The sequence below is a fragment of the Calidris pugnax genome, unplaced genomic scaffold, assembly GCF_001431845.1.
Source record: "Calidris pugnax isolate Ruff unplaced genomic scaffold, ASM143184v1 scaffold8, whole genome shotgun sequence".
NCBI lineage: Eukaryota > Metazoa > Chordata > Aves > Charadriiformes > Scolopacidae > Calidris > Calidris pugnax.
Genome location: NW_015090830.1, coordinates 25,272,951 through 25,293,447, shown reverse-complemented (window position 1 = coordinate 25,293,447; position 20,497 = coordinate 25,272,951).

Genomic DNA, 20,497 nt, shown 5'->3' with positions numbered 1-20,497 from the left:
CATATCAAACCCACTAGGAGAGAAAAAACAGCAATTATTTATAATAACTTTATTGGGTATAATTTCCATCTGTCTTTGAAAGCTCCGCCTGCTGTTTTCAGGCTGTGCCTGTTAAACAGAAGTGCTTACACTTGACCTTGCTCTTGATCCACCCTTTGTGCGCAGCAGTGCCTTTCTTCTTCTGAAAGATAGGTACAATTTGTGTCCACATAAATTATACTGTACTTGCTATTAACATTCTTTTATCTGGTAATTTACTTACACTGATTGTGTTGAAGACTGTTCTATGAGCTGTTGATAATGCAGGTCTATGATTTGGATGTAATGTGTCATTCTTAATTTAGGACAAGACTGAAAGGAGGTGACAGCTTGCTATAACACATGCAAAAAATCAGGTCCTGGCCACATGCAGTCAGGAAAGGATTCATGGTTGTATTTACAGCAGGAAACATGTTCAGCCTTGGCATCTTGGCTAAATTCCAGCTTCAGTAATTATTCTGTCTAAATCTTCCTGCATTTCCAAATGAGTGATTATGGTATTTTCATTTATTCCATGCCTTAGATGCATGGAGCACATTAGAATGGATGAACTCCATCCTATATTGCATTGGAGAAGTAACAAACAGGGAAAATTATCCATACTTCATTCTCTTAACAGATAGTTAAGACTGAGGCAGACTCATGTGATTTAGCTTATCCAGTCAGCCACAAGACTAGAAATGCAACAGTACCATTTGACCAAAAGACTGGGGGTCATGAAATCATGATCTGGATTAAATGTGCTGTACATTGAGGGTAAATGCTGCCTATCAGTAGATTAGAACACTGCAGGGCTGCACCCTCTCCAAGAAGGGAGGGAAGAGGCATCTAGCCTTCCATTCATGCAATCCCATCTCTTAACAACAGGTTCCAAGTGACTGATGACTTGACATCGAATAAATCTCACAGCATGTTTATGATGGTAGCATCACAACTCTTTTTCATGCAAGGACCTAGAGGAAAGTACAGATAAGAAGAATATATAGTACATACATGACAAAAAGTAGGAAGAACCCAAATATATTAGGTAAATTCTCTGCCTTCGTGTCTGTTTCTGCACAGTGCCGAGGTCTTCCTTGAAGGTGCTCAGTGCTCTCACTGATTTAAGAAAAGAAATGAAGAATGCTCCTTTTGCGTAATCTGGCTACTCTGAGCTCCCATCACTGAATTTCATTTGCTCAAAGATTAAAGTTTCTCCCTGGCACTAAGGGAAACCTTTAAGATGTTAAAGGCAGATTTCTTCTGGGAAGTGTAAACATCTCACACTTTTGTAAACTAAGGTTTTATTTTACTAAAATTAGAGGGTTTTTATCAAATTAATGCCAAAAAAAAAATACCATAAGTAGGAAAAAAAAGGTTTGTATAAACTGCATATTTCTGAATCATTTTATATTATGATAGCAATAATAAAAGAATACTTATAGCCTCTCTCAGTGTTAAGCTTGTTCTTATAGAGCCATAAGACAGAAAAAATAATGCTTTACATGACCAAAATAAGCCTTGTTCTTTATAAAGCCGTTCAGCAAAGAGACATAGCCCCAAAGCACCAGCCTCATCCTGCTGCTACACAGATCTGGCAATCAGCGTTACCCACTGTCTGGGTCCCAGGAGGCAGCAAACAGCTTTGCAGTGCTGAATTTTGTACTATTATTATTTTCAGAGTTTCAGTATACATACTGCAGGCATTTGCTTACGTTCTTCTCATATTTTCCCTGCAAATGAACTTGTTTAAAACTAAATATCCATTTTCTAAGGAAAGATTTCTTTTAAAATCTTATAATGTTCACAAGCCACTGTGGACAATACCCTTCTCGTATCCCTGCACACAGATTCCCAGTTCCCTGTATGGCCAATATATAAAGCAAAGACAAGAAGGAAGAAGGTGGAAGAAAGGTTTGGCTCCTCTTGCCAGCACAGTTCTGCCTCTCCAAATGGAAATACTACCTTAGTCCCCTTCTGGAGCAAGGAAAAAAGTGGCAGTTTGTGGTACTAAGCTAGGCTGATCAAAAGCATACAGACAAAATTGTTTTGATGGAAAACCGGATTTCAATTAAATCTGTATTTTGAAAGGTCTTTCCCATAGATGAAAGGAAAGAGATGATGCCTTTTTCTTAGGGCTTTGAGAAAACTAAAAGAAAAATCAATCTGCGTTCAGCCACATTATCAAAGTTTCTGACAAAGAGAAAAAAATCTGAGTGAGGCAATTCTAGGTTCACTAAGATGTTTCTGAGATAGCACAGCTGTTCCTCTGTCCCACACTGAGTTTTTATTGCAAAGCCACAGTGTAATGTAGCAGATCTTTTAAATGACATTAAAACCCCCCTACTCTTCAAAATAAAAATATGGACAGTCTAGACAAGATCAAATTCATTTTGTCACTTTCATCAATTTAAGTTCCAGGAGTATGTGGAAAATAAGATTACATTTGTATGATGATGCTGAACTACTCATTGGGTTTGCTCTATTAATTGTGATTGTATAGTTAAGCATACAGTCTTAGCAGTAACAAAATCCTATTAAAGCATGTGCCCTAAATATATTTTCAAATTATAAAAACAAATAGTCCACCTCAGGCCAAAGAATGTATGGCAGGTGATCAATGGATGGTGAAGGTTAAATGAAGTTCTCCTGTCCTTGGTAGAGGAACCATCATATATTTCATCTAAGAAAAAGCAGATTGAGACACTTTGGATCATCATATCTGCAGTGAAACACTAGTCTTAAAAAAAATACATTCTGAGCTCAAGAACTACCTTTGCAGCTTATTAACTTCCATAAGTACTTTTCCCTTCTCATTCTTGTAAAGGGTATTAATTGATTTAAGTTGCTGCTTAAAACCACAAATACTTTGTAAGGGATATATAGATATGTATTTTTATGAACACTCTCTTTGAACCATAACATCTGCTGGGGCTTTGAAGCACCCCAATACCATCATCAGCTGTTATATTCAATCAGCCACCACATTATTTATCTCAGTCAGTGATTATTTATTTTTGGTTCAGAGAGTTTGTTCAAAGATGGATTAAATTTTAATATTAACAGTGTCAATGAGTAGCTAAGAACAATAAAATTTTCCTTACTGTCATAACTCAAAAATATTTCCACAGGCATTCATTATTTTCAATACTAAAAGGGATTGGTGTGTAGCTTTTTCAATGTTTCATGAAACTAGATAACATTTACTTATTCCAGATGTTGCCTGCTATTAAAAATCAGAAACAAAGCAACATTATGAGATTATTATTTTATTTCTGCAACATCTTGCACTAGATATTATGGTTGCCTCTGTTTCAAATAATGTAATTAGTTCTCTGATATCAAATTGTGATGTAAGCTGAAACTATGTAACTATGTAACTTTATTATTACTACTATCATATTTTAATGTTAGTGCATGACTGAGAGTCTGACTCGATACAAAGCCATCTGCAAAAGGCAATAAGCTGCATACAAACGGGAGAAAACCTATTAACATTACAAAGCTTTTCGAGGTGTGCCTTCTTTAAATGACATAGTTGTTGAATACATTCTTTGATGCTACAACACATCTAGTCTTTTTTTGCCATCTGGCCACTCCTCCAGGTATCCAGACTGACAAATGCTTTCAAAGTTCTCAGAGCTGGAGAGCTGCAGCCTAGTGGAAGAGTCAGATTGCACAGGATTTGGATACTGTAGGGCACATCCCTCCTGTCACAACTGCCTCAGCTCTTCCAGGTGGTTCAGTTTATGGTATTTAGCATTGGTTGGGAAAGTTTTCCAGAAGTGGTAACCAAGAAATGCCATGGGTCTATGTGCTATCTTCATTCTGGTGAGGAATTATCAGAACCCCTTTAGATGTTTTTTCAGTTTCCTGTGGTTTTCTCCCCGTCCATTTTGCTTTGCTTGCAATCATTATGTATTACATCCACTGCTTTGAAAAAAGAATTAGGAGAAAAGAAATTCCTTAACAACTGTATAGTGTAATAAAAGGATCCTGCCCTTTACAAGTCTGAAACACTTAAAGTGAACTTCCCCAGGTAAAGATGGCTTTTGCTATTATTTTCAACCTAATGCAGTCTAAAATAGCAGCAGTTCCTTGATCTCTTCTCTTTGTAATCTGCTCTTCTGCCCAATTGCTTTTCCCATTAAGGACATTTTTCTAATAGCAAGTCTAAATGTTTCCTCTCTTAGTTTCAGGCCATTGCTCCTTATTCTACCAGAAAGTATTTATATTCTGTGATCATTTTCCCCTTGAGTCTCTGTGTTTTCTAGGCTGTATAAATATCAGAAGCCACCACGCTGCAGGGTGTCCCTGCGTGTGCTGCGGTACACCAGTCCTCTAGATGGTTGGTATCATGCAGGGTGTAACACATGCTCCAAGGCAAGCACTATAGGTGTTCCTAGGCTTCTCAGGCTCTTGCTTTCACTGAGTCCTCATAAATGCTTGCACTTTGAGGAGCGGCATTTTTTTATGCTTGCCAGATAAAAAAAAAAAAAAGAAATTAATTCCCTTTCAAAATTCCACGAAGAAAAAAAGAACAAACAAACAAAACAAAACAACCCAAAGCTCAACATCTCTCTGTTAGTCTAGTTTAGCAAGACAAAAATAACATGAGCGTTTGACCTCCAAACCCACAGTCTTAATGCCGCTCTATGTACTTTATGATGTCATTTAGCTACTATGAACACAGTTTTTTTCCTTTAAACTCCTGACTTAGCTAATGTCAGGCAACTCTGTCAGCTTCTCCACACCTCTTCATTCCATGCTAACCTTCACCTCTGATGCACCAGTTCCAGTCTCCCAGGTTATATGGGTGGGATGCTCTCCTTCATCCTGCCCCTGAATTCATGATTAAGTCTCAGGTATCCTTTCTGTCCTCAGTCCAAATCCCAGACTCCCCTATTCTCTCAGTCAAAGTCTGCCCCAAGACCTGTCAGTTTAACCTTTCAGATCCTTAACCCATTTTATTTCCTCTTTACCATCCTAGTCTAGGCCTTCTTTCTCCCTCCTATTGCACTCAGGCATATTTCTCCTCTGTACATGGGACGCCTTGAAGAGACAAGAGGGGATGTGCTTGATCTCATTTCTGGTACCACAGGAGCATATTAAAATCTTTGGCAAAAATTGCCACTAGATTCCAAAAGACATATTTGGTGTGTCCATATTTGGACATGAGTGGAAAGTTTAATTTGGGCTGTCAGTATTGCAATCTTGCATGCAGAATTCCAGCTGTAGGTAGCTCATCTTTAAATTGGTGTCATACTTACTTGTTCAGAAAGAAAACAGCAGCAATGGTAATCCATAAAGGTAAATATTTTGGTATGCTGTCTTCTGAAAGAGATTTTTTAAAAATTACTTGCCAGGTAACTTTCCCCTAGATCATATGACTTAATTGCCTATCACTTTATGCATGAAGTTACACTTGCTTCTACTGAATCATGCAATTGTCCAAGGTGCCTGCACAGTGGTCTATCATATGTATTTTTATCCCATAAGACATTTTCCTCTCTTACTTCCTCTGTGATCTTTGTCTGTCTGGAGATGAGTGAGATCTCTTTTGCAGTTAGAAGTCTGATTTGAGGGGCATTGGACACGTTCAGACATCCATAATCATTGATTTTGTGCTTCATTGTTAAGGGAACATCCTTAACCTGCAGATAAAATTCATTTCCTTTCCCAATAAGCCACTGGGTGCTACATGGGTGGATAAAAAGCTTTATCTTTCACCTGGGGAAGCAGACTTGAGCACTGACCTGGTACTCAGTTGAGTGACATCCCACTTACTTAGAAACTAACCTTCTCCTTACTTTTCTGTCCTTGAACATCCCTCATGGATTAGACACAAGCACGTGTGTACATTCCCTATGCAGAAATTTATCAGGTAGGAGAAAAGAAGAGAAAGGAGGATAGAAAATCCACCGTATCAGACCACCTATATACTATTATACTATCTACTACCTATATACATTCTGCATCATGCAATGGGCTGATGAGCTGTGTAAACCTCAAGATAAATATGACACACCCCGATATGATTGTAAATTATGTTTGCATATACCCTTCTGCCTCTGAGCTGCTCTTTCCAACTCTCACACTTCAGCACCTTGCAGAAGGGATATTAAAGTTCCCAGCTTTCCTCTTCCAGAGGCAGATCCCTCCCACTTCAGCTCCACTTTCCAGGAGACTGCTCAGACACCAGACTGCTGAACCATCACTCTGAACACAGAGGGAAAGTTCCTTGTTCCCAGCAGAGCCCGATTTCATTTACAGAAGAAGTGCTGCTCTCCTTGACTTATTCGGGGCAGCTCTACTTCCTTCGCAATTTTACTATCCTTGGCAAAAAAATCCTTTCACAGCAGATGTTTATGGATTTGTGCTAATGACCCCCTTGGCAGCTTTCTGCAGCCTTGGAAATTGTCGGAGAGGAACCATTGAGGTTCTGGCCAGAAATCAGACAACTGGATAGCAAACAAGAACATTTTGATACAGAGCAAGATAGTTAGAGACAACAAAAAAGAAAAAGAATACCCAGAATCTGGAAGATACCCAGCAGCAATCACCTGCCCAGCCTGAGCCTCAGCAGCGTAGACGAGGAAGCACCTGTGCTGGAGGAGCTGTCAGGAAGCAGACTCCTGAAAACTGAGCTACTAATCAACATCATTAAACAGGCATCCACCCATGCCTTCTAAGATCTGTGCAGCTTTCTGAACAGGTAATAGTCCAAAGAATTGACGAAGATGGAGGATCACAAGACCAGTCTTTTCAAAGCTGTTCCATGAGGTAGCTGGAAATTTAAATTCAGTAGACATCTGAAGTCAATCAAGCTCAATTAACACCTTGGGTAGAAATTAGAGCTTGAGCTTCATGGTAGACATGAGTGTGTGGGCTAAAGAACAGGGAGTAATCCATAGGATTGAGGCTAGCCATTAGAGAATATTGTCTCTTTAAACAAAGTTAGTAATCACCTGTACTGAATCCGTGTTTCAGTTTAGCCATCTATCTCCTCCTGAATGCAGATATTATAAAATATGTAAATATTAAGGATAATGGTACAGTCTTTGGGTGAGGGAATATTGTTTGGTCCCTAAGGTGATAATTAACTAAGGGCCTAACCAAATGAAATAGATAGGAGTATGGTAAACTGTTAACCTGTCTTTGTCTTCCCTAATTAAAAATTAATACCTTGACCCCTTGTTAAAAACAATGTTCAAGTGTTGCAGCATTTGTTAGGATATAATTAAGCTGTTACTATCCAATAGTACATTAAAGCAGTTTAAAAAAATGTTAATTTCACCACTTTGCCTTCTGAAAGCAAAAGAAAGGGCTCTGACCTGTTCGCTGCAAAACCATCTGTGACAGTTTAGGTTGTTGTCACCCACCTCATCTACTTCTTACCTGCAGTCCTTTACAGACATTATAAACGTCCCGCAATTATAAACATACACTGCAAAACACACACCAAAACCTGTGCATAATGTTTATATACATATATAATATTGTATAAGAACAAAGCTGCTCCAGCTGTCACCTTGTGCACGGTTCCCTTTCCTAAACACAAACATCTGGTGTCTAAGATGGCTGAGACCTCTACACGGGGCCAGCAAGCATGACACAGGACTAAAAGAGACCTGCACCTTTCTGAAGTGGGGTCTAAAGGTGGTATGTGAGGGAGTCTCATCCTCTCTTAATGATGACACTAAATTCTGATGTATGGGAAACAGAATCAAGCCTTTCATGTCCAAGTAAAAAGCCACTTCTGGTCATCTTGGCCAGAAGGATGAATTAACACAAACATGTTCACTGCCTCTTGGGTTGATCACAGCCAGCTAAGATTTTTCATCTGCTTCCTTTAGGTGTCAGCATTCCAAATAAATTCATTATGACTTCAACCTGTTATTTAGCATTTTTTGAAGCTGCTGCTTCTCAGTTTAGATGTATCAGATGCATTACTGCACAAGGTTCTCACTCAAGAGAGGACCCAAGGAACTAGACAAGTCTTTCTCAGTAGCCTCCTGATTATTTGGAGCTCAGCTCTATCATTCAGCTTTGCCCCTCATAAACTACAGGTCTTGTCACTATTGGTTCATTTATGTCTTAATTATTGATGGGATTTCCTCTAACCCCTTGGTCTGAAAAGCTGGCGTGTTGTTTTTTTCCACGTAGATGTTTCAAGATAAGTAGCTGTTGAAGATAAAGGCACTGTAAATATGCCTGTTTTGAAGAATATGACACTGACTGTCATTAGCATAATTCAGAAAAAATACATAAACGTCATCTATAGTAAGATTTTACAAGATTTCTCCCAAGCTAGCCACCCCAATATAAGAAACCAAAAGGAACTCATCTTTTTCTTTAATAACAAAAGCAGCCTTTATCTTCATTTTCCTGAGATTCTCTTCCTTGTTATATGACAAACAATGGTTCCTACATACAGGAAGCCTCTCGGAGACTCACAGAAAATTTCTTTTTTTAAACATTTACTGACCTATAACGGCTGGTCATGGAATTCTCTGTTTTGCCCTAAGTAAATTCCTGTTGCAGAAGAAATATTTTGACAGCAAAAATCCCCACGGTAGGGATAAATGAGTATCTATGAATATATAAGCTTGCAAAAATAAATCTGTCAAATTATTCATCAACTCACGCAACAGACTCAGTAACTGAATATGGTTTTCTTAAATTCCCTAATGGATTTTTAAGAAAAATATCAGTTCCAGCATATAATGCATATAAGTAGTTCTTCTTAAAGCAATCTGCATAAATTACTTCTAAGGTAGCTAGGGAAAGAAAAGGACTTTTTTTGCAATGCCAAATTATTTCAAACAAACAACTGTAGTTTGTACCTGCACAACAAAACTGCAATAATACACAAAAGTAGTATTTTAACTGCATAGGTTAGATTACTTTAACAAAATGTTAAGTGCATGCAAATTCCATTTATCACTTTTGAATAGATTTATATTGCCATGGAAAAGCATTACATAAATGAATAGTTTTTTCAGAAATGTAATGAAATGTAGAGACCAGACACCAGAATACAATAATAAAAATGGAATTTAATAGAGGATGGCAGGCTTTCGATTCAAATTCTAAAGAGAGTTCCTGTGACGACTTCATGAGCTACTGAAATATTCCTGCGATCTTGCTGGAATTTTGGCTACACGTGTGGTCAGCAGTGCCAAAGACTTGCATGTGCCTAGAGCTCTTAACTCACTGCTGGTCTTCTATTAACTCAGGCAGAACTGGAGAGACCCATTTTGTAGATGCTTTCTGCTCATCTGGTTGAGTGTAGAGTCAAGACCACACAGGTGCCAAAAGGTCAGACATTGCACCCACCCAATTGGTATCTGTTTCCCACCACTGAAGGAGTCCAGAGACTGAGCTGAGATATGGCTGTTTACACCCCATACACCTAAATTTAAGTAAAATGAGTCCTGTGCTATTGTACATCTTCCTTGTGTGGTTTGCTGGAGAAGGAGGAGATAAGTAATGGCAACTGCCCTGTTCACGGTCCTGCTCCTTACTGCTGGGCTCTCCTCTGTTACTTTCCTTTGGTGTGTGTGAAGGAGTCACTGCCATCAGCGACATTAACATTAGACCAGGGAAAAGACCTCAAAAGCTGAGTACCTGAAGTGGATCCTGATTCCACGCAGACCCACCTAAATAAAGGTGTGATTCTCAGTTACGCTAAGCGCCAATGGCTCCACGTGCCTCCAGAGAAAAGCTGAAATATCCAGCTGTGGAAATCTTGTCCTAAATCCTTCTAGTCTGTGGAATGAGAAAAAAACATATTTTGTAGCCAGTTTATAATGTTGAATACTCTAATTACACCATCTCTCTTCCAAGAAATTGATAGCTACATCTTATACCACCAGTTTTACCTAAAGAAAGCTATTAGCGCTATCCCTTTAATAAGCTTGTGTCTGAGAAAAAAATCTGCCTTCTTTTTTTTACCAAGTTACACTGAAGATTGTTAGTTTGCAGTATCCTGCCAGCCTCTGGGCCTTCCTCAGCAGTTCTTATTTATTTTCCCCATTGACTTCAGTGGGAGTTTTGGGCTGTTCTAAATTAACTGTAAACATTCAGGAAAAAGACCTAGACAGCATTGCGTGTGGCTCAAATGAAGCCATCTGCTCAATGTGCAGCCGTAAGTTAAAAATGAAAATAAAACCACCAACAACAAAACCGGAGTGTTTTGGGAAGTATCAAGAGATGGAATAGAAGACACTTTAGAGAAGACATTTATCATATGGTCCTATAAATCAATGGTTGCTCTTCAGTTTTGATCTTGCTTAGTGTCTGTCAGCGCTTCTCACAAAACAGAGCAGAAATACAATAAACTGAGAGGACTTAACAGGCAGGTGATCAGAGGCCAGGAAATAATTCCACCTGTGGAGAGACATGAGGTCAGTTTATGATGTAGATGAATAAGAGGTGACATTATATAATTATCATTATATCATTATAGTGTAAAGCCTATCGGTCGGTTCCTCCTTATTACTAGGTTACAATGTAAGATAAAAAGAACACGTTTAAAAGGGTTGGCAATGTTGTTCTATGTTGAATAGCTATTCTTTGCATCTTCAGGTCACAAAATACTGTTGAAGTAGATGCTTTGTAAAAATCAAAGGGGAATTAGAAATGCAGATAAACGTTAACACTTCCCACTACACTGAGAGGGTTCTTAAGCCTTGGAATGGGCTGCCCAGGGAAGTCGTTGAGGCACCATCCCTGGAAGCACCTAAAAGACAGGTTCACATAATGCTTAGTGACATGGTTTAGTGATGATTTTTTATCAGACTTAGCTTGATGGTTGGACTAGATAGTCTTAAAGGTCCCTTCCAACCTAGAAAATTCTACGGTTCTATGGTTCTACTAATCTGTTACACGGAAAGTTGGTAAGACACCAACAACCCTCACTTCCCAAGGATTCAAACCCCTCGTGCCTGCCCACTGGCAGGGTGCCAGGCAGGCATTTCCCATATCCAGAGAACGGGAGATTTTAATTCCTCTTTGAAAAACAGATCTGTCCTAGAAAAGCAATTGATTATTACAATAGCCAGCACACATGGGCTCTGAGGAGAATTGTCTGGTACGACTACACCAGGTTCAGTCTGGTGGTTTTTGAAACTGGGTAAGTTTCCCTTCTCTCCAGAGTGAAAATACATCAGTGAGGTTGGCCGTTCTGCCAGATATAAGCATGTCCTGAGAACTGTTACGTGTCTTGATGGGACATCCCTCAACTTTACTCTAAACTACTTGTATTTCCTGTATTGTATTGTATTTCCTGTATTGTACTTGTATTTCCTGCAGTCAGAAAAAAACCTCTCCCTGCATTATCAAAGTAAGAGGCATTCCTTCTAAAGGGAGTCGTGTCTAGAGAATGTTTGAACTCCCCTCCATTCAAACATCCTTTCCATCAGAGCTGCTGTATCACAGAAACCATTTCAGCTTCAGTTAAACCAACTGAAGAAGGTGAACACTGCTGTCAAGTGGCCTTGTCCTTCCACTGATGTATTTGCTGGTTGCCTCAGAAGATTTCCAGATCACTAACGTACAGGTTGTATTCATCTAGGAAAAGTTTATAGTCAACTGGACTACATGCATATTTCCATGCACACACATGCACATCCCATGAATAAAGGCTGCAAACAGAAATTATGGTTGGTGTATGTGCTTCAGGAGATCTTGCTTCTTAATTTACTTTCTGGTGTCTTTATCAGGTAACTAAAGTTCAGCCATGATGTGATAATAGGAGAAGGGACTCCCAGAACATATACATTTTTCCTTCTTTTCCTTCTTGGATAATGTTTTTAGTATGCATTTTTCTTCTAAACCTTATTTTAGGAATTAAATAAGAGTATCACATAAAGAAATATACTCACTATGTTATGTACGAAGATGTTTTAATTCCATATTTGGCAGCTCCATCAGAAAGCTTTCAAAGAGGACTTTTTTATTTATTCATTTCTGCATTCCGGCAAATATAGCGATCTCACTTCCACTGATCCTGTGCAAACATACTTGCTTCATCAGGAGTTAAAAGCTGTCCATATGCCTATTGCCTTGTACCCGAAGTCTGGCTGAGTAGCGAACTGCACAAGAAAAAAACCAATATATTGAAATATCTGTTTCACAGCCATGAACATCTGTCTCCTCTTCAAAAGTAGCATAGTGTAATCTGGATATATATTCCCAGAGTGGAACTTTGGTAATTCAGATTAGAAGCAATTCTTGATGTTTTAAGGAGCCTGTTTATTACAAAAACAATTACACAACCCACCAGCACAGTACACAGAAAGGGAGAAGTAGAAGTTTATTTAGCAAGAAGCCTCCTGGCAGATGCCAGCACAACTGGGGCAGCTAAATTGGCTTGTATCAATAACTCTTTCAGCCAGCTTGTAAAAAAACCTTCTGGGTCTAAGCCCTCTGCATATTCAGGCATAGCAACCACCCCGAAATTTCATTGTGGCTTAAGCCTACTAGTTCATTTGCTTTTTCCTCTCAAAGCTTTATTATCTTCCATAACTGCTCTTCATTATTACTTTATCTCCTGTATAGGGAGCTTTTAGAAAATATTTTTAATTTCAATCCTGTTTCCCATGAAGTTCAGTCACTTTTGAACAATGTATTGAACAATCTTTGCATTCATTGGGCTGAATCGTTGGGCACCAGCATTGATGTATCTCCAGGTTTTAAAGAATTGCTAATTTAACATTTTTGCATGTGGACAGGAGTGCCTTGAGCTTCCTGCTTGGAATAAGGTGTCTAGCTTCCCTCACACTTCCTTTTGTCACTTTCTCCACACCCAAGAACTTCTATTTCTAAGTAAATTGAAGCCATAATATTTAATTAAGGAATAATAGGTCAGGTTGCATTTCCACAAACACTGGAATGTCTGAAGAGCATGCATCCTATAGGCAGTAGCTGTAAAAGAAGCCCAACTTGCATTGGCAATTAAATAAGAATTTTAAGATATCCTTTTATTCCCATGTTAATGTACATTGTCTGTTTCAGCACTGATTTGTTAAATCAAAAGTAGTCTTTTGATTTAACGTTGTTACTAATTAAGATGTTATTAAAAAATACACAAAAACTCATCTTAGCTGTTTGACTCAGGTTTGCTTAAATTGCCTCTCTTTTCATTTGCCTAAAGTTAATAACATGATAAATATTTGGCAGTCAGGAAAGTAATAATTTATTGTACAGAAGGCCAAAGCTTGCTCAGTTACATTAGCAAATAGTCTATTAGTCTTAAGTGCAGTTGTGGAGTTGCAGCTGAGAAGAGTTTTGAACTGTACGTAATTTTCTGCAAGATAATTTTCCCGCTATTAAGAAGCATTAAATGGCAATTTGTTTACTGAACCTTTTTTTTTAAAAAATGTACTGAATCAAAGTTTCTTTGAATCTCTGTTCATCCATAAACCAGCCCTTTATTTTGTACTGATACTGGCCAGCTCTGCTTCCAGTCATATCAAATCAGGTGTGGCTGCTCACTATCCTGGGCAACCAGACATCTTATTTAGCATAGCTTGTTTTCTCACCACAGATAAAAACATTCGAAATTATGATTAATTCTATTTCTTATGTTTCATTTTAAAATTAAGCAGGATAAATTCGCTTCTGTTCTTAAGAATTTACAACCTTAATCTTCTTACCTCTTGTTTTTCCTCTGCTTGGTGCATTTTTTCAAGATGCCCCTTTCATCCTCAGGTAATATATATCACTTAAATGCTGTTTTACAAACATTAGGAAAAAGCCTGTCCTAAGATGATGGCTCTGACTGAAATCTGTGAATACATTAAATAGCATTTTTCCTATCTTGATGACCCAAAACCTGTGTCTCAAGGAGGCCACAAAGCTGAGGCGGACAGAGAACACAGGACGGAGAAGACACCCAGAGAAGCAATTCATTGGGACTTTTTGCCCTTCTCCCCTCTCATACATGATCAAGGGATGGAGAGGGCTGACCTGCTTCTCACTGCAGTCATTGGGTGGGCTCCTGTGATCTTTGCCAGCTCAGTGGCTCTAAGACAAAAGTGGGAAGATGCGAAGGAACAGCTTGGCTGCCATCAGTACCATGGAAGTGGACACAGCAAAGAGTGAGACAGGGCTGCATAGGGACAAAGAGAAAATATTTAAACAGTCTATAGTAGATAAAGGGACCAAAAAAAGAGCCACAAAAATGAAGAGGAAAGAGCCCAATTAAGAAAGAAGGAAAATAATAGTAGGAGCAAAGTTGCGCTTACATTTTCAGTAATGTGCAGATGTTATGTGACCCAAACAAAACCAGAAAATCTGCCTGTAGGTCAATACAGACAAGAAGATCCAGTCTAAAAATCAAGTACAACTCAAAAACAAGCATACAGGAAATGCAACAGCAAAATAAGTACAATGTTTTAGGCTACTTTTTCTGAGCAGCACTGTGGTTTTATTATCAGTCAGGATAACTTCAAAAATGGAAACTCTCTCCTCCACAACATAATAATTAGATGTATTTATATCTTGAGTGAGCAAAGACCTGGTGACTTAGGAAAAATAGCAAAGAAGAAAATGAGAGTCATGAGGAATACAACCTAATGCGCTTAATTTGGCAGATATTTTAAGTTTGAATACATCACATTTACATTTTAGAAATTGTCTTTTACAAGCATTCCACTACAGGGTGTGGTTATGTCACAATTTAAACAAAGTTCAACTTGATTAGGGAAAAAAAAAAGGTGATATACGAAATGGTTCCCATGATTTAGCAAGTCATTAACTTTCCTTGAAGCCAACACAAAAGTTAGGCCATAAATAAGTGGAAAGAGATGGAAATAAATAAGTGGAAAGAGTGGAAAGAGCCCCTCTACTTTTTCCTGGTATGAAGCAAGCAAAAAAACAACACAAAGATTTCTGAGACAACAGCTTAGCTTAACACAGGGTCATATTCTTTTCTGGCTTTCGTGTAAGTGATAAGAGCTTAATTGCACTTCTTGATGCAGTTATAGCTTTAAGCTCAGATGCATTTGTCACTCTAGTGGACTTTGGTCATGCCCATTTTTTGGCTGAGCCAGTTTCAGTATTACCTCATGAGCACGTGTCTTTATTATGAATCTGTCTCTCTGGAGATCTTGACTTCGGTCCTCCTCCAGGTATAAAAAAATTCAAAATCCCAGTTTAACTGTAAATATCACCATATTGTGCCGTAAACAGTGCATAAACATATCTCACTTCATGAGAGCGTTTCTAAAGCAACTAGTTAGGACATCAAAGAAATCAGGGATTGCAAGGGCTGAGTGGACTGAAAATGTGCAAAGCCTTGCAAATAGCAGTTGAAGGCAATGTTTTGAGCTGCGGGGCGTTAATTTGGAAAGAGCAATTTGATTTCAAGTCAGCTGAAATTTTAAAATACCTGGAAAGATTAGATCCATTGCCCTAAAATGAATTAAAAAAAAAAAAAAAAAAGGAAATAAAAAAAAATTTGGGGTTTAATATTTTTCCTAGAACTTTTTTTTTTTTTTTTTTTTTTTTTTTTTTTTTTTTTTTTTTTTTCCAAAAAAAAAAAAAAAAAAAAAAAAAAAAGGAAATAATATACAATTTGAAATATTTTTGCACTGGGGAGGGAGGTTCTCATTCCACCACTTCATTTCAGTGGGCCAGTGTCATGGGAGGCTACCTATTAAAACATTTATTTTTCAGGATCTCTGAAAGCTTATAATATGAAAGTGTGTCAATATAAACTGCACATATTTCAGTTAGAATAAAATAAACAGCTGGAGTGAAATTTCAGTTATTTTCAGCTTCTTTGCTTTCCTAAAATGTTAATAAAACACTTGCATGACTGCTGTGGGCTCCTGGAGCAGAATGTACAATCAGGTACCTGAAAGGCAAAAAGAATGATCACTGAAGGAAAACACCACAGATGATACATGAGACCTCTGCATTGGCAAGTCAAATGATAGCCAAAACCAAAGTAAAATGAAACAAATATGATTGTGTGTGGTAAGTTTAAAAATATTTGAAGGCAACTATTGTTGAATAGCTCCGAGAATAGTGCAAAACAACAAACATCGCATCCTTTGAAGGCAATGAAAATTAGGTGGAAAAAAAGAACCAGAATTGTCATGGAACAATGAGGACCAAATCATGGTAATTCCTAGAACCACAGATGAAGAGTATTAGGCAAATAAAATCTGTACTGATCAGTACATTGTCAGAAAAACTGGTAAAGATGTAGTACGAAATACAAAGAGGCTATGGTCAAAGAGAGACAGTTGAAAAGTTTTCTTAAAAAACATAAAAGTATAATTCCTTCAGCAAATACAAGCCTCAGTGTTCTAACCTTACTGAGATTCCTAAGTGACTGAGGCATCTATAGCCAAACTTTAAATTTTACTGTATTATTGATGCCACTGCCACCACCTCCCTCCCCCTGGAAAAAAAAGGATAAAAAGGAACATCTCTTGGTGTTCTTGCACTTGCAGTGGAAATAACTATTTTATTGTAGCATAGAAAATTTGTGTCAGACAACTGAAACAGCCGTCCAGGCTTAAAGCATTTTATGAGGTCCTACAGATGCGTATCCACATCACGTACAGATCTACCAGTGCTTATTTTTTGAAGAGTAAAAATTGACCGATAACTCTTAGTACACAATATCTGCATCCATCTCTAATAGACTAGGCCCACCCCTATTTTAGGAGGGCTGTGAAGGCTAGCAGTGGGACTCAGCACCCTAATTTGGCTGCGTCAGGAGGTGTTAGAGAGGTATGGCTTTTGTTCCACCCATCCCTCTCGCCTCTTGGGCCTCCCCATCTATCTCACCCCAGCAGCCCACACAGATGAGAGAGGGAAAAGTCCCTTGACAGCTAAATTGTCCCTCTTGCACATGCACAGGATTAGCCTCTCTGCCAATTTGGCTATTATCTATCTAATCCTCCTTTTTTGAATAATCTCCTTTATGCCATGTATCTAAGTCCTGTCCGAGCCACCTAATCAGGCTAAGGCTACAACTGCTTCACTCAGAAGATCCAGTTGGAATCTCTGCAACTGGGAATGAATCTTGGTCTAAAAGTTACACAACTTCTCCTGGGCTAGATAAGTGGAGCCCAGGCACCAAGGCATTCCATTGTAAAGGCAGGTTTTAGGTTTGAATACTGTTCCAGAGCTTAAGAGAACAAGGGGTTACAGACAAGGTTTAGGGAGAATTACGGCAGGTGTACATGGTATAGGCAGGAATCAAAAAAGATCTATGGGAAGGTTGAGGAGTGGAAGGGCACAAAAGCAGGAGGAAGGCAAGAGGAGATGGACTTAGACAATTAGGAAGAAATTTTTTACTCAGGAAGAAATTTTTTACTATGAGGGTGGTGAGACACTGGAACAGGTTGCCCAGGGAAGTTGTGGATGCTCCATCCCTGGAAGTGTTCAAGGCCAGGCTGGATGTGGCCTTGAGCAACCTGCTCTAGTGGGAGGTGTCCCTGTACATGGCAGGGGGGTTGGAACTAGATGATCTTTGAGGTCCCTTCCAACCCTAACCATTCTATGATTCTATGATTCTATAATTAACATTCACATTTGCATTGTCTCGTGGTATTAAATCCATAAAGAGATTAGTGGCCGATGGTGACCAAATAGAAAAATCCACCTTTTAGCTATGTTTCATGTGCCTCATCTCTACAGTGTTAAAGTATTAGATCGCATGCAGTGCTGAAAGCAGGCAGTATTTATGGGTGATCACCTCTCTTGAGGACCTGCTGGGTGCTGGCATTTTTGATACCCAAATGTATGTTTAGGTCTTTCTCTGGATCTCTAAAGAAAAATACTAAACCATAGGCTTTACTCGAGTTCAAGCTGCTGAAAAAGTCCAGTGAGTTTGTAAGACACCTCTATTCCAGCACAGCTGCCTCCCCGTGAGAACTCAGAAGTACAATAGTTTGCCCCCTCCCCAATCAAGATAGTTTTATCATTAAAATATCCTTGTATCGTGGGACATCTTGTGGGACTCCTTATGCTTCCAAGCACAGAAGTTATTTCTGAGAACAGAGCACAGGCCTTTGCACTCCTTTTGACCAAATTCTGACAGCTAAGGTCCGGCAGTGTACATGAACCAGCTAGATTTTTGTTACATAAAATAAAGGCTGCCATACTTTTTATTGGACTGGGATATCAGTTAGATTCCTAAGAGTAGTTATAATAGAATCAAGTTTCAATGTCAGTGTGATAAAAGGTATCGCATCATTACTCTGTCCTTTTTACCTTATTCATTCACAGATTGAAGTTTCCTGGATTTCTGTCAAAAGAATTAGTCTTTTAAGAATAGAAAAGACCAATGTCATCTTTATACAGTTTGGGAATTCATCTTGAGTAGCCCAGAGATTAACAATATCAGCGATAATTGAGTCAAAGGCGTCTATGGAGTACACTAACAACAAAATAGACCATGGAACAAAAGACAGGTAATTCAACAGCCCACAACTGCTGAATAATCATTTTAACCTTACCAAGGGTCAGGATGGCAAATAAAATAAATAAAAAATGAATGGGTTTAAAGAAAGGAGGAGGGAAAGAACAACAATGTACTCAGAGGGAACTAGGCAATTTTGAAGAGAAATGTGTGCAGAACAGAAATTGTACAGCTGTTAACATGAAAGAAAAATCAATTTTACACCATATAAAGGGATACATTTACATCATTATGATTATGTTGGGAAAGGATTAGAATTTCACTTTCTCCAAAGCATTCTTGCAATGCGTCATATGATTCTTCCTTATCTGATGATCATGATGATGCATAAAGAATAGCACCTCTCAAGCATCACTTTATTCAGTAACAGACCACCTTGTCTCCCTGAGCTCCCTGACTGCCAGATCTCATGTCTTTGTTTTCCATAGGTAAATTTAATTAAGCCAGCAGAAGTGGAGTTATAATGGCTCACAAACAAGGGTAGTAACTAAAGAGGAAAAAAAGAGTTGGGGAGGAGAGAGGGAGGAGAGTAGAAAATGCACGTGTATTCAGGAGCTCAATTACATGAGATAGTCACATCAATTCTTAAATTGGCATAAGCAAGTGATACAGAAGAAAGCAAAACCCAGGCAGCTGAATTCAGATGTTGGTGGCACAGGAAAACAGAAGTCCCAATTGTAGAAAGTAAAGGTGCTTCAGAAACAGAGTAATCAAACAATTAGTTGCTCTTTCCTCACTTATAGTTTTAAAATGTCTCATTCTGTTTTGAGGACAGATGCAAAATATGACTGCACATGTGCAAGAGCAGGGTTGGCCAATGTCCTTAAGTAAATCCATTCTATCTGCCCAGACTAGAACACTTTCATTTCATCCAGTTTCAACCTCCCAGTTCCAAGGGGAGTAGCTGCCACATGAATTGCCTCCACAGCAAACTAATCCAGACCCGGGGAGACTCAGAGGTGGTGGCTGTAAGCTTCTCCCCACACCTTGCTCCCCACTTCTCAGTGTGTCTGCCATGGCTTTAGCACAACATCTCAGCCCCTGCACTTGCTGAGGGAAGCTCCACAGGAATCAAACAGTTTGTTGCTTTATCAGTTACAACTGATATTTTAAATTGTATCCTGCACCATGTAAAAAAAGCAAATGCAACTGCAGGCTCAGTCCATTCTGCATGGGAAGAATGTCTATGGGAGTGGAAAGCCATGCTCTCCATCAATGGCATTTCCTGATTATTTCCAAATAGTAGAAGAAATGCCTCCATCTGCTGCCCAAGCACAGGTGATATCAACTAATGGGGAATTATATTCCTTACCGTTTCCACTTCTTTGCTGTTTCAGATCTCCACTACTACTATTTTCTCTAGGACAGACGTTAGCCTTCTCCTTTCCTTCTTACCCTGCTTGATGCAACTCCACTGGGAGTTGCAGGAGCTCTAAACAGTGAAGAAACCAGCCTTATGTTCTGGCTGGGTTTGTACCCTGGCTGAATAAATGAGGAAAGAGAGTGCCTGCTGGAGCTGGCAGTGGCCTAAGAAAGCTGCAGTGTTGTGCACAAGCAGAAGGTCATAAGGCTGTGTTTCAGCCACAGCTTTGTGGCAGACCTTCTTCCTCTCCACCCTCTTCCCAGCCTCAGATTTTAAGCTCAGGAAAGCTAACTTTTATTTGAATAAAAGCTCTCAACAAGCTTTTAAACAGAAAAATGTCCTTAAAGGAACTAGAGAAAAAAAAACCAACTAACAACTGCGTTCTCTTCAATTCTCTCTTGCCTACAGCAGTCTTGTAGGTGGGTCCTTCATTCCAGCCAGTTCACTAACTAAGAAGCAGAAAGCTCTGCTGAGTTTCCCCACATCCTTATGACATTTTTCCCATCTCCTCTGAGGCATGGCTGGCTGCTTCGCACTCCTTCCTTCAGCCTTTTGGTCTCTCAAAGACACAAGCTGAGCACATCTGCAATGACAGACAGTCCTGCAATGACAGGACAAGAGGAAATGGGCACAAACTTGAATGTAAGAAGTTCCACCTAAACACAAGG